This window comes from Pelophylax lessonae (assembly GCF_965119305.1).
Source record: "Pelophylax lessonae genome assembly, chromosome: 6".
Classification (NCBI taxonomy): Eukaryota; Metazoa; Chordata; class Amphibia; order Anura; family Ranidae; genus Pelophylax; species Pelophylax lessonae.
This window is the reverse complement of record NC_138773.1, coordinates 88,327,382-88,351,303: the sequence shown is the minus strand read 5'-3', so window position 1 is coordinate 88,351,303 and position 23,922 is coordinate 88,327,382. Positions and strand designations below refer to the sequence as shown.

The window sequence follows — 23,922 nt, the reverse complement described above, 5'->3', positions numbered from 1 at the left end:
TTGGAGTGATATGGCCAGTCACTATATAACCAAAGACCGATTTGGTTCTTGTTAGATTTTTTCATTTTTATTTTTTGGAAAGTTAGATTTTTTCATTTTTATTTTTCGGAAAAAAAGTGAGGCAGGAATTCTACTGAATGGAGGAGGAACATCCAGAAAAAAATCAGAAAAAAAACAACAATTAGAAAAAAAGGGGGGAAGTAAATATTTATTATTGTATGTTTCATTTTAACATATTAAGGTTCAGTCAGTTTTTCCGGAGGAAAAACCTTCTAAAAATGGACAATAACTTTGGGTTTCGTTTAACCCAGGTGGTGTTGTTGCGTTGAGTTTTTTGATCCAGCGCATTTCGATTTGTAGGAGAGACTTGTTCCAGTCTCCCCCTCTTAATGGAATATGTATTCTGTCTAAGGCTAAGAAGGTTACTTTAGGCATCCTGTACTTGTGAAAGTAGGCAACATGTCGTCCAAGCGGGAGGTAAAAGTTCCCTATTGTCATGCTTTGGAGATGTTTATTGACCCTTAGTCCAAATTCCTGGCGTGTCTTCCCGACGACGTAGAATGCTCCACACTCGCATTCCATTAGATAAATAATGCCTTTGGTTTTGCAGTTAGCAAAGTGTTTGGGGGTGAAAGGGTCTCCATTAGGTAGTATTTTGGAGGTGGATTTCTGGATCACTGTGCACAGGAGCCACATGGAAAGGTACCTTTAGTTTTACAGGGGTCTTTTCTTGGTTTCATCTCACTGTGGACCAGGGTTTGTTGCATTGAGTTTGTTTTTTTGTATGTAATCAAAGGATTGTCGGGGACCAGATCTTTGATAGTGGGGTCCTCTTTGAGAATGGACCAGTTTTTTGAAGAATATTTCTAATTTTGTGGTGTTCGTTTGAGAATCTCATAATAATCCTTGTAGTTGGTTGGTCTTTTTCTTTGTTGTTGTGCTTTTTAAAAAGGATTTCCTGTCTATTCTTTTTTCTGTACTTTGTTAAAGGCCTTTCTGAGGCAAGTTTTGGAGTACCCGCTTTCCTTGAGCCTGATGGTCATGGCATCAGCTTCTTTTTGAAATTCTGTAGGGTTCTTGTGGTTTCTTTTCAGCCTGAGAAACTGACTATATGGTATTGATCTTTTTACGGGCTCTGGGTGAAAACTGGTTGCATGAAGGATTGTGTTCCCGGCTGTCTCTTTTCTATAGAGAGTGGTCATTAGATTCCCTTCTTTGTCTTTATAGATAGCTCAGAAGGAAGGGGCGCTGAAACATTTTTTTCCCATTTATTTTACTTTTTATTTTTACACTGTCCCTTTAAAAAGGAATATAAACATCCTTGTAATAGAGATAAGCAGGGCAGGACCTCTTTAATGTGAAATCTGGGGTCAAAAAGACCTCAATTCTCACATTTACACTTGAAAGCAATAAAGGGCCTCCAAGGGCATAAAGTCGAGTGGGGGGGCCATCTTGCTCTTACTCAACTTTTGGCCCATTAGGAGAGGGGATCGGATCAGTTTACCCGCTACCGACAGCTCTGGTAAACAGGAAACACGACCGGGAAGCGGCGGGAGGGAGGTGGGCACCTCTCCCGCTGCCCATAAAAGTTTTCCCGTGGCGAATCCGCTGCAGGGACTACTTTTATGAAACAGTGGGCCACCCACCGTGTAAGAAGATACCAGGGTTATTGCAGCTATCTGCTGCCATAACTCCGGTATTTAACATCAAAGTAGCGATGTAGACATGGTGGGTGCTCTGGAAGTGGTTAATCTTTGTGTAATACATGGGGGATAGTCCCTTCACTGAGTATAACCTGAGGATAGTCCCTTCACTGGGTATACAGTATGTAAGAGTTTAAAACCACATTAACATAAGTAGTGGAGGGTATCCTAGCTTATCTTCTTTACCTTCTGAGGTTGACTTATGCTTGCAGGGATTCTCCAAAGTCTTCACTTCCCGAATAGCTAATGGCCAATTTTCAGCTGTATGACACCCAGTATTGCCAAACCTCTTCCTGTTCCATCTGGCAGTCATAAAACACACCCCTTGTAGTTCTCAGGATTACAAGTCTGTTGTATTGACACCAAAGTTGCTGGCAGTGGGTGGCACCAGTGGCAAGTTTATGTTCTCCACTACACCACCCATAATTATTATTATTATTATACAGGATTTATATAGAGCCAACAGTTTGCGCAGCGCTTTACAATGTCAGGGAAGACAATACAGTTACTATACAGTTCAAAACAGGAGGAACTAGAGGGCCCTGATCATTAGAGCTTACGCCCCTAGGGAGGGAGGTCACATCAAAGTTTACCAACCAGGGTCTGGTCAGAGACTGTGGATAGAACAGTCATGTGACTTCAAAGTCTGAGCAAGAATAAAGCTATTTAAAGAGATCAAAAAAGTTTTCTAAATATAGCACACTGAACGAAGGCTGTTTTTTTTTTTTTGTTTTTTTGTGTAGCTGAAGATCTGCTTTAAGATACTTTTTCAAACCTTGTTATTCTAGCCAAATCTTTAAAGTGGACTGAGCATGGAATCTTTAAGCTGCAAATCCAACTATAAAGAGGGGATGGAAATCTTTACTGCTCCCCCCTTCCCCAGTTGTTAGCTCATAGGTTACACTTAAGCAGGCCTTTCAAACCATGAATGGGCAGGCTAAATGTACCCAAGCTGATCGATCAGCTAGCCTTCTGGATTTTACATGCGACTATCGTTAGCGGCGGATATAGCCGCTAGCAATGATCACTGTGTTTTCCTGGAGAGGACAGCTTCCCCCCACAGCGGGGGTTGCACAGCAGGGGTTCCCGTCAACACACTCTCTGTTGATGGGGGGAATCGAGTGAATTTCGCTCCGTCTATGGCTGGCCATACATCATACAATTTTCCTTTTGATTTACCAAAAACCATTGTAGCAAAGTGTCCCAGAGAGAGCCGGGAAAAGGTTCAGGGTTTACACATCTCCCAGGCTCCTCTCATATATGTTTAGGGATCCCTGATCCACAGTCCAGTTCAGGTCTTGGTCCTCTCCCTTGGGTCAATTTATACTCAGCTTAGACCAGTGATGGTGAACCTTGGCACCCCAGATGTTTTGGAACTACATTTCCCATGATGCTCAACTACACTGCAGAGTGCATAAGCATTCGTTCCAAAACATCTGGGGTGCCAAGGTTCGCCATCACTGGCTTAGACAGACAGCAAGTGCTCTCATACCTGGGGAACGGACAAGGCTTGTCTGAGAGAGCTGCTGAGGTTGGTAAAAAGCAAACAAAACGTATATGCGAGGCCTGACGAGCATTAAGCTTGTTCAGCCTCATAGTAAGAGCTGCAGTTGTACAGTTAGTGTCGGGATACGGCAAGGATTTTGTAAAATTACGTATTATTAAGTTTTGTAAATAGCACCAATAAAACACTGCACTGTTTGGACACTTCCTCACTGAACTGGCATCTGTGCCTACAAGTTTGCTCACCCCAGGGAGTGAGTTTACCTGCTACCTAACCCCAGCTCACACCATATAATATGAGCTCAATGCTAAACAACACTTTCAGCCCTGGTTCACACTTGTCATGCGACTTGAGAGTTCAAAGTCACATGACAAGTTGCACCCAACTATCTGCAAGGGAACCGTTGTAATAGGTCGCTCCGACTTAGAAAAAGGTCCTTGCACTTTTTGGTGCAACATCAATATGACTTGCATTGACTTCTGCTAAAGAAGTCGTATGCATGTTGTGCAGGGATGGCGGAGCGGAAGTCGCAGCAGTGTGAACCAAGGCTGAATTTGTATCCAATCAGGCAGGCCCTTGCACTACATAGTTGAAGGCAAATATAAAGAAAACTGTACAGAAATTCTACAAGAAACGGTACAATGCATGACCAGGTTTACCTATAACCCTTTTCCTGGCTATCAAGTTTTTATTTACATTTTTAGAAGCCATTTTCACTGCTTGCATTTGGTTTTTAAAATTAAAATGTTTAAAGGTTGTAAATCTGCTACCAAAAAAGTTACAGTATATCATTTTACAGAGTAAAACTGGATTTATCGGTTTTCAGCAGGTGAATCGGAACACTGTATAATTACAAATTTTGCTCTAACTACAAAAGGTATGCATCATGCGGTTCCAGTCATGAAAGGGTTCAACAGCATGAAGGAATACACATTCCTGGTATATGTTACATTGACAGAAGAGACTGAACAGGTTTCATTTGTAAACATAACAGTTAAGCAAAAATATAGGTTTTCCTTAACCACTTCTGGATCGCAAGGTTTTGCCTCTCAATGACCAGGCCATTTTTTCCTCCCCTGGCCCGACTCCCGCTGTAACTGAATACAGCGGGAGCGAGCCTCCGGCGGCGCGCGCGTGAAGCCGAGAGAGGGGAATGTCTGGTGACATAGGTCTACGTCGCCAGACGATAACGAACCACTTTGCCGCAGTACAGTCAACGTGACTGGTCAGCAAGTGGTTAAAGCGGATCTTCACTGCATTTGAGCACCACAAACCAAAAACACTATTTTATTAATTTTTAATATTCAAAGCAAACTCCCCCATCCACGTCTCCATGCTTTATTTTGGTGAGAAATCACTTTGAAAAACACCCCCTAGCATTTCTGGCTGTGGCCATCTTGAGTAAGGGCAAATGATTTGCCTAGGCATGAAACCAGGAAGTAACTGAAAAAATGTAAAAAAAAAAAAAAAAAATTTTAAAACAAGTAAATTTGATATATTTTCCTATCTATTTACTAATGCTAGTAGCATGAAGAATAAAAATAATCCATGTTGACTGGGAGAGTGAAGTTCCACTTTAAGCAACACAGCCTGGTCACCTCCCCACCCATAGCCTGTGATTGGACAGTGAAGTAGCAGCAACAGTCTTCCCTGCTATACTCTAGAAGCGATCAGAAGAGGGTGATAAGATACAGGTACTTAGGCTGGTCACACACAGTTCAAACCGTTAATGGGCAGGCTGAATTTACCAAGTTGATTGATCGATTACCTTGGGTACAACCAGCCTGCTGGATTCTCTCGCAATTATCGCTAGCAGCTGCTATAGCCGCTAGCGATAATCACTGTTCTCCTGCCAGAAGACAACGGCCAAGCAGGAGGGATTCCCGCATCAACACTGTCTGTGTTAACGGGGGAATCAAGCAAATTGCTTGGTTGCAGGAAAGAAATTTGCTCCGTGTATGGCCGGCCTTACTTTAGCTGCACATTCAGTGATTTTTATTGAAAACAGAATTGTGTTAATTGATGTTTTTATATTTTGGAATTGGACTTTAACCACTTGTCGACCAGCCACCGCAGATATACGGCAGAAGTTTCCCCTGAGTCGCCGTATCTGTACGGCGTTTCGCAGGAGCGATCGTGGGGGCGTGTGCGTGCCCAATCCCCAGCGGGGAAGCTGATCCGCGGGAGAGAGAACGCCGGTCTACTCTTGTAAACACAGCAGACCGTTGTTCTCTCTGGAATCATCACAGGGCTCCTGTGTTTCTCATATTTAGGAACACAGGTCCCTGTGTTGATTCCATTAGCTTATCCCCCCCTCAGTTGATAAACACCCTCTAGGCATACATTTAACCCTTTGATCGCCCCTGGGTTAACCCCTTCCCTGCCAGTGTCATTAGTACAGTAACAGTCCCGCTAAGAATTGCTGATCGCCGCCATTACTAGAAAAAAAAATGAATAAATATCCCCTATCCCCTAGTTTGACGTGATAACATTTGCGCAAACCAATAAAAAAGAACGCTTATTGGGATTTTTTTTTACCAAAATTAAGTAGCAGAATACAAATTGGCCTAAAATGATGAAGAAATTAGATTTAGAGGGAATGTTAAATAGCAGAAAGTGAAAAATAGGGTTTTTTTTTTCCAGAATTGTCACAATTTTTGTTTATAGTGCAAAATAAAATAAAGAAATAAATATTCACACAAGTGATTAAATACCATCAAAAGAAAGCTCTATTTGTGTAAAAAGGACATCAATTTTATTTGGATACAATGTCGCTCGACTGCGCAATTGTCAGTTAAAGTAACGCAGTGCTGAATCGCAAAAAATGGCCTGGTCATTAAGGGGGGAAAATCTTCCGTTCCAGAACTGGTTAAAGAACACCTCTAGGAATTATCGTTTTTTCAACTTGGCCCCATGCAAGTATCCATATCTGAAATCCAGAGGGCCTCTTGGGATACAGTAAATCACCACAGTAGTCCATGCGACATACAGTGATAGGTGTAATCTTCCGAGTGCTGCTCCATCATCTTTGGGGGGGGGGGGGGGTCGCTCTCTTGGCACCACCCTCATTCAGAGAGCACTTTGTATTTTTTTTCAATGAATACAATGCATTCTCCAATTAAATGAGGTGGAGAGAAGGAGGGGTGAATGACATAATCTATCCTCTTCCAATCAAAGAATGCCTTGTTGTAGCCATTGCAAAAAATACAAAGTTCTCACAAAATGGTGGCGGTGCCAAGCAAGCAACCCCCTATATTCAATGTACAGAAGGTAAGTCGCTCCAGCAGCACCCAGAAGATTAGGGGTATCACTGTATGTAGTATGGACTACCAATATGGATATCTGATACAGATACTTACCAAGCTGGTCCAATGTGCATATGGAATAAAAGATCATTTCCGGAGTTCTGCTTTAAAAGTCAGTCCAATGACCATCAGGTAGAAAGATATATCTCTTACACACAATTTAACCTGTCTGGATTTTTTTTTCACTACTTTTTTATAGTACTTTTCTCAAATAAAAGTAACAGTTCTCTGTGGGCAGTGTAGTGTAGTGGTCAGTGTAGTGTAGTGGGCAGTATAGTGTAGTGGGCAGTGTAGTGTAGTGTGCAGTGGGCAGTGTAGTGGGCAGTGTAGTGTAGTGTGCAGTGTAGTGTGCAGTGGGCAGTGTAGTGTAGTGGGCAGTGTAGTGTAGTGCAGTGGGCAGTGTAGTGTAGTGCAGTGGGCAGTGTAGTGTAGCGGGCAGTGTAGTGTAGCGGGCAGTGTAGTGTAGCGGGCAGTGTAGTGTAGCGGGCAGTGGGCAGTATAGTGTAGTGGGCAGTGTAGCAATCAGGTAGGTCAGTGTAGTAGCCAGTATAGCAATCAGGTAGGTTAGTGTAGTGGACAGGTAGGTCAGTATAGGAATCAGGCTGGTCAGTACTATTGTAGGAAGGGACTAAGGGAGTTCTAAATGTCCGGAGGTTAGGGGGCGCAAATTACTTGCCTTGCCCCAGCGTTGACAACCCACGCTATGCCACTGTCTGTAGTTACTAAATGTAATTTTCAGTTGCAAGAATACATTTATGTCTATAATACTTCTGTGTTGAAATTATAAATGTATTGGACAGGCAGCACACAGAGGAGAAGGCCTGGAATTTGACACGCAGTCTTTTACAGAATGGTCTGAAGCATTAAGTGGATTTAAAGGTATTTGTTAAGAATTGTCTCACTCGTCTAACAGGTTTGCAGGGATAGCCCATCGGAAGCCAAACCTACGCTAAACATATGGCGGATTTAACATGTTCACCTAGTCTGATGTGTGCTCCAAGAAGAACCTGTGAAGATATAAATATGGGAGCTGATATTTCCTAGGAGAGGAATTTTTAAAGATCTCAATCTTGACTTCACTACTTTACTAGCAAAATACTGACCTGTAATAAGCATGCAGCCAGTGAAATCTAAAAAGTGCAAATTCCCATCCTGGGATTATTCCAGGTATTAACTCACTATATGCTAAAACCACTATTGGGATGTTACAACTCAATGCTGGGAGCTAGCAACTGGTTAATTTTTTTCCCAATCCCTGTAGTTGCTTATACTTGCCTTCCTTTAGTTTCTCTATTACTCTAAGTGACGATTCACACAAATGCGATGCGGGAACCCTGCGAATCCACTGCGGGTTCCCGCATCACACTTGACTCACAGGCAGTTCACTCTTTAGTTTCTCTATTACCCTAAGTGACGATTCACACAAATGCGATGCGGGAACCCTGCAAATCCACTGTGGGTTCCCGCATCACACTTGACTCTCAGGCAGTTCACACTGCCATGTGCAATTTGCTGGGGGTGTCAATACTAAGTTAATGACACCCCCAGAGCAGTTCGCATATCGCAGTGCGAAAGGTCAATTCAGACATGAATTGGATCGCATAGTTGTTTACACCCATGTCATCAGATTCTGGTGCGGAGCAAAAAAATGGTCCTGTGCGACTTTGGCCTGAAGGCGATGCAAATTCAGCCATGCAATCTGTATGGCCGAATTCGCAACGCACAGACATCGCATGTGAATCACATGTGATGTTTGACATCGCATGTGTGTGAACCGTCACTGGAGTGAGAAGAATTCTATTAAAGAGGAAGTAAAGCTTTCTCTGTAACTTGTACCTATAGGTAGGAGTTACCTATAGGTACTGTAAATATCTCCTATACATGCACCTTTTAGGAGATATTTACTTTGCATTTAGCCAGTGACATCACTGGCGCATGCGCTCTGAAGGAACAGCTGCTGGGGCCGTTCTTTCAGAGCCCTGTGCCGTAAATGGCGGCTCCTGCACGCATGCACGGAAGTGACATCATCGCAGCTCCGGCCAATCAGATGACCGGAGGATGCAAACCCAGAAGTAAGACGGCTGAACGTCGGTTGTGTCAGTGGTGAGTGGGCGGCACCGCGGGGGCTTCGTTCTAAGGTAAGTATTTCATAATGAGCTAGTATGCAATGCACACTAGCACATTATGCCTTTGTCTTTCAGGTCCCCCCCCCTTTTTTTTTTCCTGAGGTTTACAACCTTTTTAAGGCCTCATGCGCACTAGGCATCAAAAATGGTGTAGATGTTTTTTTCTGCCTCTAAACATCCCTCTATGTTAGCCTATGTATCCTTCGCCAGGGCCGCTGATAAGGCAGTACAGCCTGCCCTCCTGTACTGGGCCCAGGCCCCATCGTTTAAAAAAGTATTTGTATCATCTCCACCCAAATGACATATTTAACCCTTTCTAAGCCTGCATTAATTCTCTATATCTGCATATTAAACACTGCATATATATCGCCTCAGTACCTTGTTATCCATCTGTGCATTTAACCACCTATTTAGGTGGTTAAATGAATAACAAGGTACTGAGGCGATATATGCAATGTGCGGAGATAGAGGATTAATGCAGGCTTAGAAAGGGTTAAATATGTCTTTTGGGTGGAGATGATACAAATACCGGCTGGCCGTGCTGTATAGCTACCCCCCTTTGACAAAGTCGGAATGACGAAGCGTTAGGGAGTGGCTACACAGCAGACCGGAGAAGTGAACGGGTGAAGCGGTGGCGGTTCCTCCATGTCTGGCACACTAGGGTGGAGTTGGTGAGGACGTGAGTGTGACAGAACCCACTGTCAGTGTGTGTTTTGGAAGGGACTGTGCGCGTGCCTCCTACCGACAGACTATGGGCCAGAAGATACTGGAGACCAGGGGACATGCTGGCATTGAGTTAATGTAATGCAATGCTACAGCCCTTCTCCCCCCATCCCCCCCCTCTTGTTGCTGTGTCTAAATTGTGTTGATTCAGGACACAGACAATGGTCTGGACTGGAGACATCTCTCCGCAGGGGGTGTGTATTGAGAGACTGCCTGTTTACCATAATCTCATTAGGTTATCTGTAGCCTGTTTCAATGTACAAATGTTCAGTTCCTCCTTGAAATCTGTTACACAGTGAGGGGGTCTTCTGCCCTGTCTTAAGGCTTATGAGGGCTCCATTGTTCTGTGTCTGGCTATTGTGTACATTGATTGCCCCCTGGGGGTTCTGTCTCATTACACATAACAGTCCTTCTAATCAAGCTATCGGACCAATCCCTGCTGACTCATTTTCAAGTCCTCATTTGCATGGCTAAGGAGGACCTGAAGGAGGACTACATGTACTTTACAATTGACCAATAGGAAAGCGGTTGTTGGGGGGGGATGTTCCAAATTCTGTATAAAAGTGTGTTGTGTACTTCCAAGAAAGGTCTTCCTGTTTGAACTTCCATACAATAATAATAATAATAAATAATAATAAAAATTGGAGTTTTAAAACTGTATTAGTGGATTCCCCTTTGTTTTTCCCTATATGTACATGCTAGAGGAGATATCATTTAAGGAGGACCCCTACACTTAACAGTGTTTTGTCATTGCGCTTGTAGCCCTGACCATGCAAATGGGGGGCATCTTGTTGGGGTGAATTACCAGCTGCTGGGAAATGGATCACGCAGGTGGTGGATTTAAGCGGTGTCCAACATTCAGCACGAAGCTCTTTTCTTTACACCTGTCACTGCTTTAGCACATTTGATAAATGGACTTTATTTTGTGCACAATTCCACCTTATATTTGTTTATTTTTTATGATTATTAGTTGCAATATTGTATTTTTTGCACATATTTATTTGAACACTTATTTCTTTGAAGTATTTTTGTGCAGCTTGTGGGAGTTTATTTTTCACACTTTTTTACTGCCACTGCAACCTTGCTCCCATTTCACTACTTGTGCCATAAGCTCCTCCCCTTGCCCCTCCCCAAATCCTGATTCATGGCCATTGAAAAGTTCCCAGGTATGATTATAGGGGAACAAGAATTGACAGAACATAGTTGCTTGATAATTGCAAACATGCTATTAAATACCTTGTATTTATTACTGATAGATAGAAATTTGCATCACTTTTATACAGGGCCTCTTTAATTTGAGGCCGGTAGCTCCTTTAACAGAGGTTGTTCAGACAATACCTGTAAATAAGGTGGAAGCTTTTGGCAGGAACTGGTCTATAAATATTTAACCAATGTCCACAGTCTGCCCTAGAATTAACACATTAGCTTACACCTCGAAGGCTCCTGCAGACAATTAAATGTGTCAGTGAAAATTATAAAGCGTGGAGAATGACAACTCTTTGTATTGAAGTTCCGGTACTATACAATCACAGAATAAAAAGAAGGTTTTCTATTTACAGATTGTGTAACACTTACTCAGGTCTGCCAGAGCTTTCCTAAGCAAGCAGGTTTCTCTTGCTGGGTCAGTGACATTAGTAAGAACAGATGGGGAATTGACTGACATCTGCGGTTTACCATGCATGTCCACATGCAATACTTTGCACAGCAATTGCTATGATCAAAGTCTCACTTTAATTTCTGTTAATGTGTTTTGTCCCTCATAGAGTGCATTAAGTACTTTTTCCCATCTTCCAAAAGGCTAGCTGTGAGTTTGAACTGTGGGCACGTCTCCTCCCTCCACAGCTGTCCGACAACGCGGCTAGCAAGGAGGTGGCTGCTTTGGCAGAGGGAACCTTTCCCTGTCTCCATTCACTTGGCAGTGACAAGCAACTCACTAGAAATACAGATGAAGAGGGGGTTGTCCGCTAAAATGCTCCAGGTAAGTGGCCAAGTGTTTGGAGATGGAGAAATTCCCCTTTGTCAAAGCAGCCTTCTCCTTGCTAGAGGAGTCGGAGAGTCATGGATGGAGGAGGAGCACCCTGTCCGACCTCACAGCTAGCCTTAGACAGCACTTGATGGGGAAGATGGGGTAAAGAAGTACTGCTTGTACTTGGTCCCCTGGGCAACTGAACACATTAAAGCGGAGTTCCACCCAAATGTGGAACTTCCGCTTTTTTGCCTCCTCCCCCCCTCCAGTGCCACATTTGGCACCTTTCAGGGGAGAGGGGGTGGGGGGGAACAGGTACCTGTTTTTGACAGGTTCCCTTCCCCACTTCCGGGATACGACGCCGTCCCTCTGAAGTTTGGCCCCCTCCTCCTTCCCCCGCCGCCGAGCCAATAGGAATGTGCAGCGTGCTTCACGCATGCACAGTAGGGACCGGCCCATGAAGCCACAAGGCTTCACTTCCGGGTTCCCTTAGAGGCAATGGCGGCGGCAGCACCCGACAGCCGATGGAAACATCGGCTGCGGTGCCGACATCGCTGGACTCCAGGACAGGTAAGTGTCCTAATATTACAAGTCAGCAGCTACAGTATGTGTAGCTGCTGACTTAATTTTTGGAGGGGGAGACGGAACTCCGCTTTAAAAACACAGGACCAAAACCTCTTTAACCCCTTCCGGACCGCCCCACACAGATATACGGTGTCAGGGCGGCACTCCTGCGCAAAATCAAGTACCTGTACGTTATTTCCTGCACTGGGTCTGAGGCACGTGCGCGCCATTGCCAACCCGCTCCCGCTGTGATTGGACACAGAGGGAGCCAATCAGCGGTTCTGGCGGACCAGATGTTCGCTGGCACATAGCGATCCTTCTTAGGAGAGGGGAAGATGGAGATCTTGTGTTCCCGCTTTGCATTACTCAGCTGATATGTACAACCACAAATCAAAGCATCAGATGGATTCTCCTTCTTTCCCCCAGAACAGTTGGGTTCAGTGCTTGCTGAACCAGCAGATAAGGATCAGATCACTGCCTCCCACAAAATGGCGATTGAGATAAGATTTCCGAAATCAGTAATTCTTGAATATGAAAATAAAAAAGAAGAAACAAAACGCTTAGGAAAACAAACTTACAAAGGCAAAACACGGTTCCTCCAGCAGCATGCAAAGCAGCTTATTCATGTCATTGTAGAGCAGGGTCAATATTGACATTTTACCTTTCCATCTGAAGCATAACCTTTCTGAATAATAGTAGATTCCACAAACCTGTTCCCTGCCACTGTTTGCTTTAGCATCTCCGGATGTATTCCTCATGGTGTAAAATTAATTGCTGGCCGTGAGTAATGGTACTTTTTATATTTATGCATGTATTAATTATGGGCACTTATGCTGCGCATGTTGCTTTTTATTTCGAGATGGAGGGTGCAGATTTTTTGGGGACTGCCCTGATGTTGGGGTGAAGATCTGTGGTCCTCCTTTGGGAAAGCCCTCACCAAGAACTTGGGAAGACCAGCTTCGGCAGGTCCTGAAGGAGCCTAATGCCTCGTTTCCACTGAGCGGTACGGTACGGTACGGTATGCAATTTTTGCTGTTTCCATTGTCAAAAATTGTGAATGGTACCCGTATCACTTTTTTGGTACCCTTTCGTTGGGGTACCAAGCACATTAGTACCATACCAACAGGGTGGAGCTACACTGTTGAGGTACTGTTTAGCTGAGGTACTGTTGGCGGTGGAAACGCAAGACTGATCAAGGTGTACCGAACCGTACTGTACTGTACCGCTTAGAGGAAACGAGGCAAAAGAATACCAGGAGTACTTTGCCGCTGTCAGGAGCCTTGCAGCCCAGGGGGTTCAGGGTTTGAGACCCTTCCTCTTCGGAGGTCGGACTATACTGGAGCACTTTTTTTCTTCCATATGCTCCAATTTCACAGTTCACTTTTTTGTTCACAAGGTTTCAACAAGCAGTGCACCACAGGGCTTTGTAAAGAAAAATAAAATTAAATACAAAAACAGGAAAAGTAGGAATGCCTCATAATGGCCACAGCAGGCTGGCTGACCCAAAAACTCAGACTCAGATATCTTAACAATAAATTCCCAGAGAGATATAGGAAATAGCCTGATGAATTACATTTCCAGCATCTGCCAAAAACGAAGAAAATCTCATTTTGGAGAACTGACCCATATTTACAACAATCCAACGTACACAGCTTCCAGTCACTCTGTCACAGGGGTCTCCAACTATGGCCCTCCAGTTGTTCAGGAACTACAATTCCCATCATGCCTAATCATGTCTGTGAATGTCAGAGTTTTACAATGCCTCATGGGATGTGTAGTTCCGCAACAGCTGGAGGGCCGTAGATTGGAGATCCCTGCTCTATCGGATACTCTGTCTTGAGCATCAGAATCTTTTTTTTAAACCAGGTACGTAGTAAAACTTGTATTAAAGAGATGCAGATTCACTTTTGACTTTTCTTATTCTCATTACTAAGAAATACTACGACTACGTTCATATCCGCCACAGACAGATTTATACAATATCATCTAAGGGTGTATTTTACACCGCAATGCCCATTTAGAAAGAAGGGGACTTTTTGCACAGGATCTGGCACTGTTACAAAATAAGGCCCTTCAGGTTTGCAGTAACTTGTAGGTGGGGGGCAGCGGGAGGTGCAAATAAAACTTGTATTGAAGTAATGCCGCTCACCACAAATCACGTGGGAAGACTGCCTAACGGGTACACTCATGGTTTCAAGCAACGTGAAGAGCGCAGGTTTCAGTCGAACTGACAGCATCTGGTAAAGTGGAGGTAAACTCCACTTTAAACTTGTATCTTCAGGTAAGCCTATAATAAGGCTTACCTGTGGGGTATAATGAACATCTCCTAAACTTGCACTGTTTGGGAGATATTCAAAAGCGATGCTGCCAGTGACGTCACCGATGCATGCACTGTGAAGGGATGGCATACCCGTGGCATACTTTCAGAGCTCCGTGCCAGAGCCGAGGGCTCCCTCCTGAATGCACGGGAGTGATGTCACTGTGGCTCTGGCCTTTCATACAGCCGGAGGCCGCTAACCTGGATGGAAGACCGGGTGAAGATGGGAGCACCAGGGGTTCCTGAAAGCGTGGTGCTGGAGGGATCCATTTTACAGGAAAGTCTGACAATGTGCTAGTATGCAGTGCATACTAGCACATTATGACCTAATTCTGCAGGGGGGGGGGGGCTCACTTCATTTTTATTTCAGTGGCGGTTTACCTTCACTTTAAGAGAGCAGAATGCGGCCTTGCCGTCTCGTGTCCAAGTAGGGGGATGTCCAGAAAAGTTGCGACCCTCTGCTTTCCCTCCTCATCAGGAATCTCTCTCTCCCGCTAGTACTGTCCCAAAAAGACAGGGTACCTTTTCCTACACTACCCACTTGCATTATGTGTGCCAAACCTGGAAGTCGGGGCTTTAAAAAGGGCCTGGCTGACCCAAAATGGCTACCGGTATCACATGGGGCAGCAGCATCCAACCCAGGAAACCACAGAGATTAAAATAACTTGTAACTGGTGGTTGCCTAAATCTCGAAATTACCTAAAGTCCCATTTATGAGGGTTTGTCTTCTTTGTACAGGGAACCATAAAGGAACTATGTTCCTCTTAACTTCCTCCCCAGCTGCAAGGCTGCTGCAGGGGAGTGCCACCTGCAGTGGAGAAAGTATTTGTAATCCTAAATTTGGAATCAATCAATAGCTTTGAAACTACAAATTTTCCAGCTTTTTGTTTTGTTTATACAGTGGTTAGGAAAATACAGTACTATGTAGGAGGGGTGGGAAAAAAAAAAAAAGAAGCTTATGTTTAAAAAAAAGCTCAAAGAACCTCAAAAGGAGCTTGAAGAAGCTCAATAAAAACATGTCCAAGAGCACAAAAGCTCAATAAAAACATGTCCAAGAGCACAAAAAAGCACAAGCTTCTTGAAGCTGAAATAAAAGCTCAAATGCCTGTAAAAGCAGCTTTTTATTGAGCTGCAGTGTGCATGAGCCCTAAGTGCCGGTGTTCCGTGAGAAAAACCTACCCTTGTCACTTCCGGTTCACGGCAGTCTGTGTAACGCAAGCAGTTACATTAAAACAGCTGTGCTGCACCATGAGTGATCTCCGCTCCTGTCCCGTTCACTTCCCTGCTCTCGGCTACTAAATATAAAAGCGGCGGCGGCTGTATGAAAAGATAAATCACGGAGCCGCCAGCCGCTTTTATATTTACTAGCCAAGATCAGGGAAGTGACCGGGACAGGAGCGGAGATGACTCATAGTGCAGCACAGCTATTTTATGTCACCGCCGCGTCGGTAGGTTTTTTTAACGGACACCGAGATCGTTTCAGACTAGTGCGCATGCGCACTAGTCTGATCCTCAGCTCTTCCATTAGGTATCCGGAGCTGTGAGCATGCGCACTGCTGCGCTGCTCAGCTGTTCCTGGCCGGAAGTGACGAGGGGTAGGTTTTTCTCACGGGGTAGGTAATTCTCACGTTACACCGGTTCACACTAATATGACTTGTCAGGCAACTTGGTCAGCCTGGCAAGTCGCGCACCGTCACGGTCCATTGAGTAGTACCGGACCGGTTCTAATAGGAGCGACACAAGTCGCTCCGACTTAGAAAAAGGGTCCTGTACTACTTCGGGGCGACCTGGAGCGACTTGCAAAGACATTCATTTTATGAAGTCCGTGCAAGACGTGCCGAAGTCGCTGCACGCGACTTCACAGGTCGCCCCCTAAGTTGGAGCGACGTAGTGTGAACCGGCACTTAAAGTCTATGGGCACAAGTGGATAGAAGTGGCCTTGAAGTAGTAAGTAAGGTAATTAAGACAGCTCTCATTGACTAAAATAGGACGTGACCCTACACGTATTGCAAGACCTCGCTCGTTTTCCAAGTTAAAATGAATAAAATATAAATAAATAAAAAATGTTGCTCGTCTTGTAAAACACTCGCAGACCAAGTTACTCGCAATCCAAGGTTTTACTATTGTTGAAAGTAAAAAAAAAAAAAAAGAAGAATGATTGCTCTCCAGTAAATGGGTATATACAGTAAATCAAAAGAAAAGCTGTAGGAACATTTGATGAGGATTCATTGAATGTACATTTAAACTGTTCAGCAAAGTCATCTTACAAGTACAGAACACCATGTATGCAGATTCAAGTGAAGGGCCAGCTTGTTCGCAGTCGTCTCATGTACTAAACTGTAAAGATAAGCTTCATTAATGTTTGAAAAACAGTTCCTTTGTTGTTGGCCTCTTAAATAATTGAAGGCCCTACGTCTGTAACTCATCTTCTATGGTTTTCGCCAAGGCTGACGAAGGTGACAGCTGCTTCTATTGTCCAGTGTCACTATTTTCAATGAAGGTAATGTCCTAGCAAATGTGAGCCCACTCCAGGAATTGGAATGGTGTGCGGTGACGCAGTCCTTCCCAGAATTACTCTTCTCTCCAAAGTGAGGAGAGCAACAAGGCGGCACCGAGCAACCATGATGTGCAAAGTGCAGTAACCTAGAGCAACCAGAAAACATGCTGGCTGACTCCAGCAACTTAAAGAGTAACTCCATTAAGAAAAAAACAACCCCCTTCGGGTGATCAATTGTAGGGATTTTACCAAACTTTGTAGCAGATTCCTACCTTGTTGCTCTAAGGCCGGACAGAGCAAACTTATCTTCAACCACAGGTTGCAGGAAAGAAAATTTGTAGTGAGCAGCGCTGATCCAACTATATGTGCTCAATCCACAATGTATACCAAAATACAAAAATCATTACAACCTAATATCATAAAGGTGCTAATGGAACATAATCTATATACAATAATTGCCAAATGTGCTTAAGAGAAAAGGCGTTTTACAGTTAAGAAGGAAGACACAAATAATGAATAACTCAACATCAATACATTCCAGCATTCCAAACTGGTCTCTTGCTCACCTACCACCCCTCCACCTGAGTTATTCAGACTTTCTAGGGTAATTATTTTGTACTTGAGCCAAAGTGTTACAAAACCTACAACTATAAAATCAGTGTGTATATGCAGTAAATCATGCTGGTTATACTCACTGTGGAACCTAAGGGGTAATCCTCTGCATTGTGTAAAAAGGTTGTTTGATCCTGTCTCCTCTGACGCTCCCCTTCTTACACAATCCCCAATACATCTGCTGATAGAACACAGCCTCGGGGGCAATTTGCACATGCCAAGTTTGGTGTGTATGGCTACAGAGTTTTCTTTTCTTGGAAGGATACATGTGATCAGCACAGGGCCAATCAGCACTGTCCAGCAAGAGGGTCAGGGGCCCTGCAGCTTCATAGGGACAATCAGGGTAGAGTGAAAACTCCTCCTTCAAGCTTTAACCAGTGCTAGGCCAGACACTGATAGAAGTCACAAGACTGCTATATACTGCTGATGAGAAAAAATATTTAGCAGTTTATATTTACTAAAACAATTGCATCTCCATATTCTGTGTACTGTGGGAGACCAGATATAGTGAATGCAGGGTCCTGGGTTTAGTAACACTTTACTAGAAGTTCATTTTCAATTAAAGAACAGAGACTACAGATGTGTGAAATACATTTTTTTTGCTTTTTATTTGTGGTCTAAGGGCTTATTTATACTTGCATTGGTCTCTGAATAGTGATGTGTGGTGGTTTGCTTTTCAGGGTGTAATTAAAAGCGGAGTTCCACTCAAAAGTGGAACTCCGCTGATCTGCTCCCCCCCCCCCTCTGGTGCCCCATTTGGCACCTTTCAGGGGGGAAGGGTACCTGTTTTTAACAGGTACCCTTCCCCACTTCCAGTTCAGTCCCCTCCCTTTTCCTCCGCCGCTGGGCCAATTACAAAGCACAGCGCACTTTGCGCATGCGCAGTAGGGAACCAGCAAAGGCTTCACTGCCTGGTTCCCTTACCCTGGATGGCGGCAGCACCTAAGAGCCGATACGTAAATCGGCTTCGGGTGCTGACATCGCAGGCTTCCTGGACAGGTAAGTTCTACTATTTCTTTTTAAGGGGGCGGAACTCCGCTAAGCAGAGGCTGTCAGGAATTCAGGAAGTAATACTGCTGCCTTGTACAATGCTGCTGCTCTGACACAGACATAGCTGTTGGAAGATGTAGTTCTGGGGGTGTGCCTACCTCACCTCCAGGCATCCACCACTGCAAAAATGACAGGCTTGCTGATGACATTACAGGGAGGGTGATCAGAGAATGGTTTCGTTGGCAAGTGCATGCACTCATAAGCCTAACTCAACAAATTTACATCAAAGTTTAACCCAAAGCAGACTTTCCAGAAATGAGAAAATGCCTGCAACTAAGGCTCCAGATACCATGGAAGAGTTTGCCTAGCCTTAAAAGATGGCCAGTTTATCAGGAATTGGCAATGGTAATGACAATGTTAGCCTCCTCCCATCCGAAATCTGTCACCTGAAAATTCTATAGAGCCAGGAAGAAAAAAATTGTCAGTCAATGCAACCACTGTTTGGGTCTCGCTGTCAAAATACAATGGCTGTAGCGGGATGCGCTTTTTTCCATCGATCAGTAGGCAGGCTGGCATGTGTATGGCTAACTTAAGGCAAAGCAGGTAGGTCACACTCGCATGAATCAAAGCAAGGCGAGAAAGAAAGATCAAGTCAGGAGGGTGAGGTTGGGGTTGTGAAGTTCTACAAGCGACAGGTAAGAAGTCCAGGTGAGTAGCGGTATGAATTATGTGTCACATCTGGCTGTGCTAAATATATATTCCATGTTATTGGAGAGTGTAAGAGCTCTGTTGATCTTTAATCTCCCCCTAAAACAACCTCCAGATTTTGGTCAATGCCTAATGTTCATAAATACAGGTTCTCTACTGAGGCCCCAGAAGGTTGTCCCTGTAGCAAATAATAACATTTGCTAATATTTGTTGGATTGGACCTTACCTGGCAACGTTAAAGCATACTCAGCATAAATTCTGGATGATGCCTGCTGAATTGGGCAAAATTTGAGTGGTGAATGGGCCTGTCGTCACAACTTGGATCAATAAAAGTCAATTTTTCAATTGATTTTGGTCAAAGGAGTCAGGTGAGCAGTTACTGCATCCAATCTGATAAAGTGACTGTTTGAGTATTCTGACAGCCGCAGGTTCAGAATACAATAGCCAGCAGGGCAGATCTCTTCATCCATGCTGCTTAGGAGATATATACACACACACACACATATTTTATATTATATATATATATATATATATATATATATATATATATATATATATATAGAGCTTTTTTCAGCTGGAATTGGTGGAACTCAGTTCCACTACCTTTGGCTCAGGCCCTCTGCTTTCCACTATCACTTGTAAACACAGAAGTCTGACTCCCATAGATCTGATCTACTCAGCAGCTCCCACTGAGTGCAGGATGGGGACAAGAGAGATGCAGGGGCCCCGGGGCGCAGTGGTTATGCGACCAAGTCGCCTGACAAGTCGTGCTAGTGTGAATGGACCCTAAATATTATGCACTGATTTGGTTTTTTTTCCCCCAAATGTATGTAAGGGTCCTTTCACACGGCCGCTCCGTGTGTCCGCAAATCATCCTATTTTTTTGTGGATGATTTGCGGACATAATGTAAGTCTATGGCACTGCGGATGTCAGCGGAATACCATCCGCTGACATCTGATTTTCCTCCTTTCAGTTCTGTTCCGTTTTTTCGAACGGAACAGAAACCTATTTTTTCTTCTGTGTAAAAAACGGAAAGGAAGGAAAATCGGATGTCAGCGGGGTCATCCGCTGACATCCACAGTGCCATATACTTACATTATGTCCGCATATCATCCGCAAACGGATGGGATGATATGCGGGCACACAAATGTCATCCGCTCCGTGAAAAAAAAAAAAAAAGTCCCGCAGCGAACTAAAGCAGCGGAGCGGCCGTGTGAAAGGACCCTAACAGAATACATTGTGTGTTAAATTTCATCTGGTTATTTGCAAAATGTTATAAACAGAAACAAAAAGAAAATGTGTTTGTTTTTTTCTCAAAATTCAGTCTTTTTTAGGTTATTTAGCAAAAAATAAAAAACCCAGTGGCGAATGAATACCACCATAAGAAAGCTCTTTGTGCGAACAAAATGATAAAAACCTAGTTTGGGTACAGCGTTGCATTACCGCACACTTGTCATTCAAAATGTGACAGCGCTGAAAGCTAAAAATTGTCCTGGGCAGGAAGAGGGTAAAGGTGCAGTTATTGAAGTGGGTAGTAAAATTTGTTTTTTTTTTACCCCCATTCGCACAGAATGAATGTCCATACACACTATATTACCAAAAGTTTTGGGACACCTGCCTTTACACGCACATGAACTTTAATGGCATCCCAGTCTTAGTCCATAGGGTTCAATATTGAGTTGGCCCACCCTTTGCAGCTATAACAGCGTCAAACCCTCTGGGAAGGCTGTCTACAAGATTTAGGCGTGTCTATGGGAATGTTTGACCATTTTTCCAGAAGCGCATTTGTGAGGTCAGACACTGATGTGGACGAGAAGGCCTGGCTCACAGTCCCCGCTCCAATTAATCTTAAAGGTGTTCTATCGGGTTGAGGTCAGAACTCTGTGCAGGCCAGTCAACTTTCTTTACCCCAAACTCGCTCATCCATGTCTTTATGGACCTTGCTTTGTGCACTGGTCCAAATCAATTAGTGGAGGGGGGGATTATGGTGTGGGGTGGTTTTCCAGGGGTTGGGCTTGGCCCCTTAGTTCCAGTGAATGGAACTCCTAAGGTGTCAGCATACCAAGACATTTTGAACAATGCTCCCAACTTTGTGGGAACAGTTTGGGGATGGCCCCTTCTTGTTTCAACATGACTGCGCACCAGTGGACAAAGCAAGGTCCATAAAAAAGACAAGAATAAGCAATTTTGGGGTGGAAGAATTGACTGGCCTGAACAGAGTCCTGACCTCAACCCAATAGAACACCTTTGGGATAAATTAGAGTGGAGACTAAGCCAGGCCTTCTCTCCAACATCAGTGCCTGACCTCACCAATGCGCTTCTGGAAGAATGGTCAAACATTCCCATAGACACACTCCTAAACCTTGTGGACAGCCTTCCCAGAAGAGTTGAAGCTGTTATACCTGCAAAGATTGGGCTAACTCAATAGTGAACTCTATGAACTAATGCTGGCCATACACTATAAGAAAAATCATTCAAACTCCTTTTCGAAAAAAGAACATGTTGCCACGAGAGCAAACAAAAATGCCATCATGTAATGACCGATAAATTGTTTAATGGACATAAATAATCAGTTTTTTTTCATACACCTAGTGCAAACAGTTTGGAGAAACACATTAACCTTTCAATTTATTGTTCGTTCAGCAGAAAATGTCCAAACTTGTTTTTTTGGCTCAAAAACATCACAACCGATTTTTGGCCGAAAAACGAACGAACCGTTCAAATGACGAATTTCGGCCGATTTTTCACATAGTGTATGGCCAGTGTTGGACTGGGATACCAATAAAATTCATATGCGTGTAAAGGCCCCAATACTTTCGGTAATATAGTGCAGTTTCACAAAAGGAACAGCTATACATTTAAAAAAAAAAAAAAAAAAATCAAGATTTAGTTTCGGAGTATATAGAATTTGCCTGTTTCTGGTGAGTCTACAAAGCAATGTGGAATGATGCAGAACACAGTATTGCAAATTGTTTTTGGATCCTTTACTGCAGTGGTCTCCAAACTGTGGCCCGAGGGCTGGATGCGGCCCCTTTGCTTGCCTTTATCTGTCTCTTGGGGCAATTCCTCCCACTGATCCAAGACACTATTCCTCCCACTGACATCAACAATGGGGCACTTTTCCTCCCACTGACACCAACAATGGGACCCTATACCTCTCACTGACACCCAAAATGGGGCATTATTCCTCCTATTGACACCAACAACGGGGCACTATTTCTCCCGCTGACACCAACAATGGGGCACTATTCCTCCCTCTGACACCAATGATGGGACCCTATACCTCCCACTGAGACCAATGATGGGACTCTATGCCTCCCACTGACACCAATGATGGGACCCTATGCCTCCCACTGACACCAATGATGGGACCCTATGCCTCCCACTAACACCAATGATGGGGCACTATTCCTCCCACTGACACTAATGATGGGGCACTATTCCTCCCACTGACACCCAAAAATCGGGCGCTTTCCTCCCACTGACAACAATGGGGCACTATTACTCCCAATGACACCAACAATGGGGCACTATTACTCCTACTGACACCAACAATGGGGCACTATTACTCCCACTGACACCAACAATGGGGCACTATCCCTCCCAATGACACCAACGATGGAGTATTATTCTTCCCGCTGACACCAACAATGGGGCCCTATTCCTCCCACTGACACCCAAAATGGGGCACTAGTCCCCCCACTGACCCCAACGATGGGGCACTATTCCTCCCACTGACACCCAAAATGGGGCACTATTCCTCCCACTGGCACCGTAAATGGGGCACTATTCCTCTCACTGACACCAACGATGGGGCACGATTCTTTCCACTGACACCAACAATAGGTCACTATTACTCCCACTGACACTAATGATGGGGCAATAGTCCTCCCACTGACACCAACAATGGGACACTTTTTCTCCCACTGATCCAAGACACTATTCCTCCCACTGACACCAACAATGGGGCACGATTCGTCCCACTGACACCAACGATGGGACACTATTCCTCCCACTGACACCAACGATGGGACACTATTCCTCCCACTGACACCAACGATGGGACACTATTCCTCCCACTGACACCAACGATGGGACACTATTCCTCCCACTGACACCAACGATGGGACACTATTCCTCCCACTGACACCAACAATGGGACAATATTCCTCCCACTGATACCAATGATAGGACAATATTCCTCCCACTGATACCAATGATGGGACAATATTCCTCCCACCAACACCCCCCCCCCCCATGTCAAAAATGCAATCTTTACTCTCACTGACGCCAGAAAAATGTCACCTCCCAATAGCCACAGTCTGCCCCCCCTAAAGTCTGAAGGACAGTAAACTGGCCCTTTATTTAGAAAGTTTGGAGACCCCTGCTTTACTGTATAGCACTTACTTATATTCCAGCAGATTGCACAGAGGGGGAAATAAGAATCTGGCAAAAAGTTGCCAAAAGATCGAAGGGTCTGTAGGAGCATCCATAGCAAACAATTCAATTCTCCCTTTAATTTTTTTATCCTGCACAGGAAGCATGAAAGGAATCATCTGATTGGCTGCAATGGGCAACACAGAAAGCCCTTCTACGGCTATGATAACTGAAGCCCAATGTTGCTTACTGGTCCTGTTATTTTTCCATGTAGCGCATAGGACAATATTTGCAGTGGGTTTAGGACACATTTTCACATAAGCGTGTGACATGGCTCGCCTCCGTCATCATTCAGCAGCAGAGGAGGGGGGGGGGGGGTGTTGGTAGTGAAATGGTCTTTAGTAAAATGCTCCAGTAAGCATGACCACAATATACACACACAGATCCTTATGTGAAAAGTAAGTGCAGACTGTAAACAGAACAGTGTTTGGCTAACATTAGGCAGAGATAGGATATCAAGGACTGGATC

At 44.3% G+C, this 23,922-nt stretch overlaps 1 protein-coding gene across 1 annotated transcript in view; it reads right to left on the bottom strand.

Annotated features, from left to right (window-relative positions):
• Window positions 1-23,922, bottom strand: part of TMEM184A (transmembrane protein 184A) — an 87,757-nt gene that overhangs the window by 52,015 nt on the left and 11,820 nt on the right. The window lies entirely within an intron of this gene.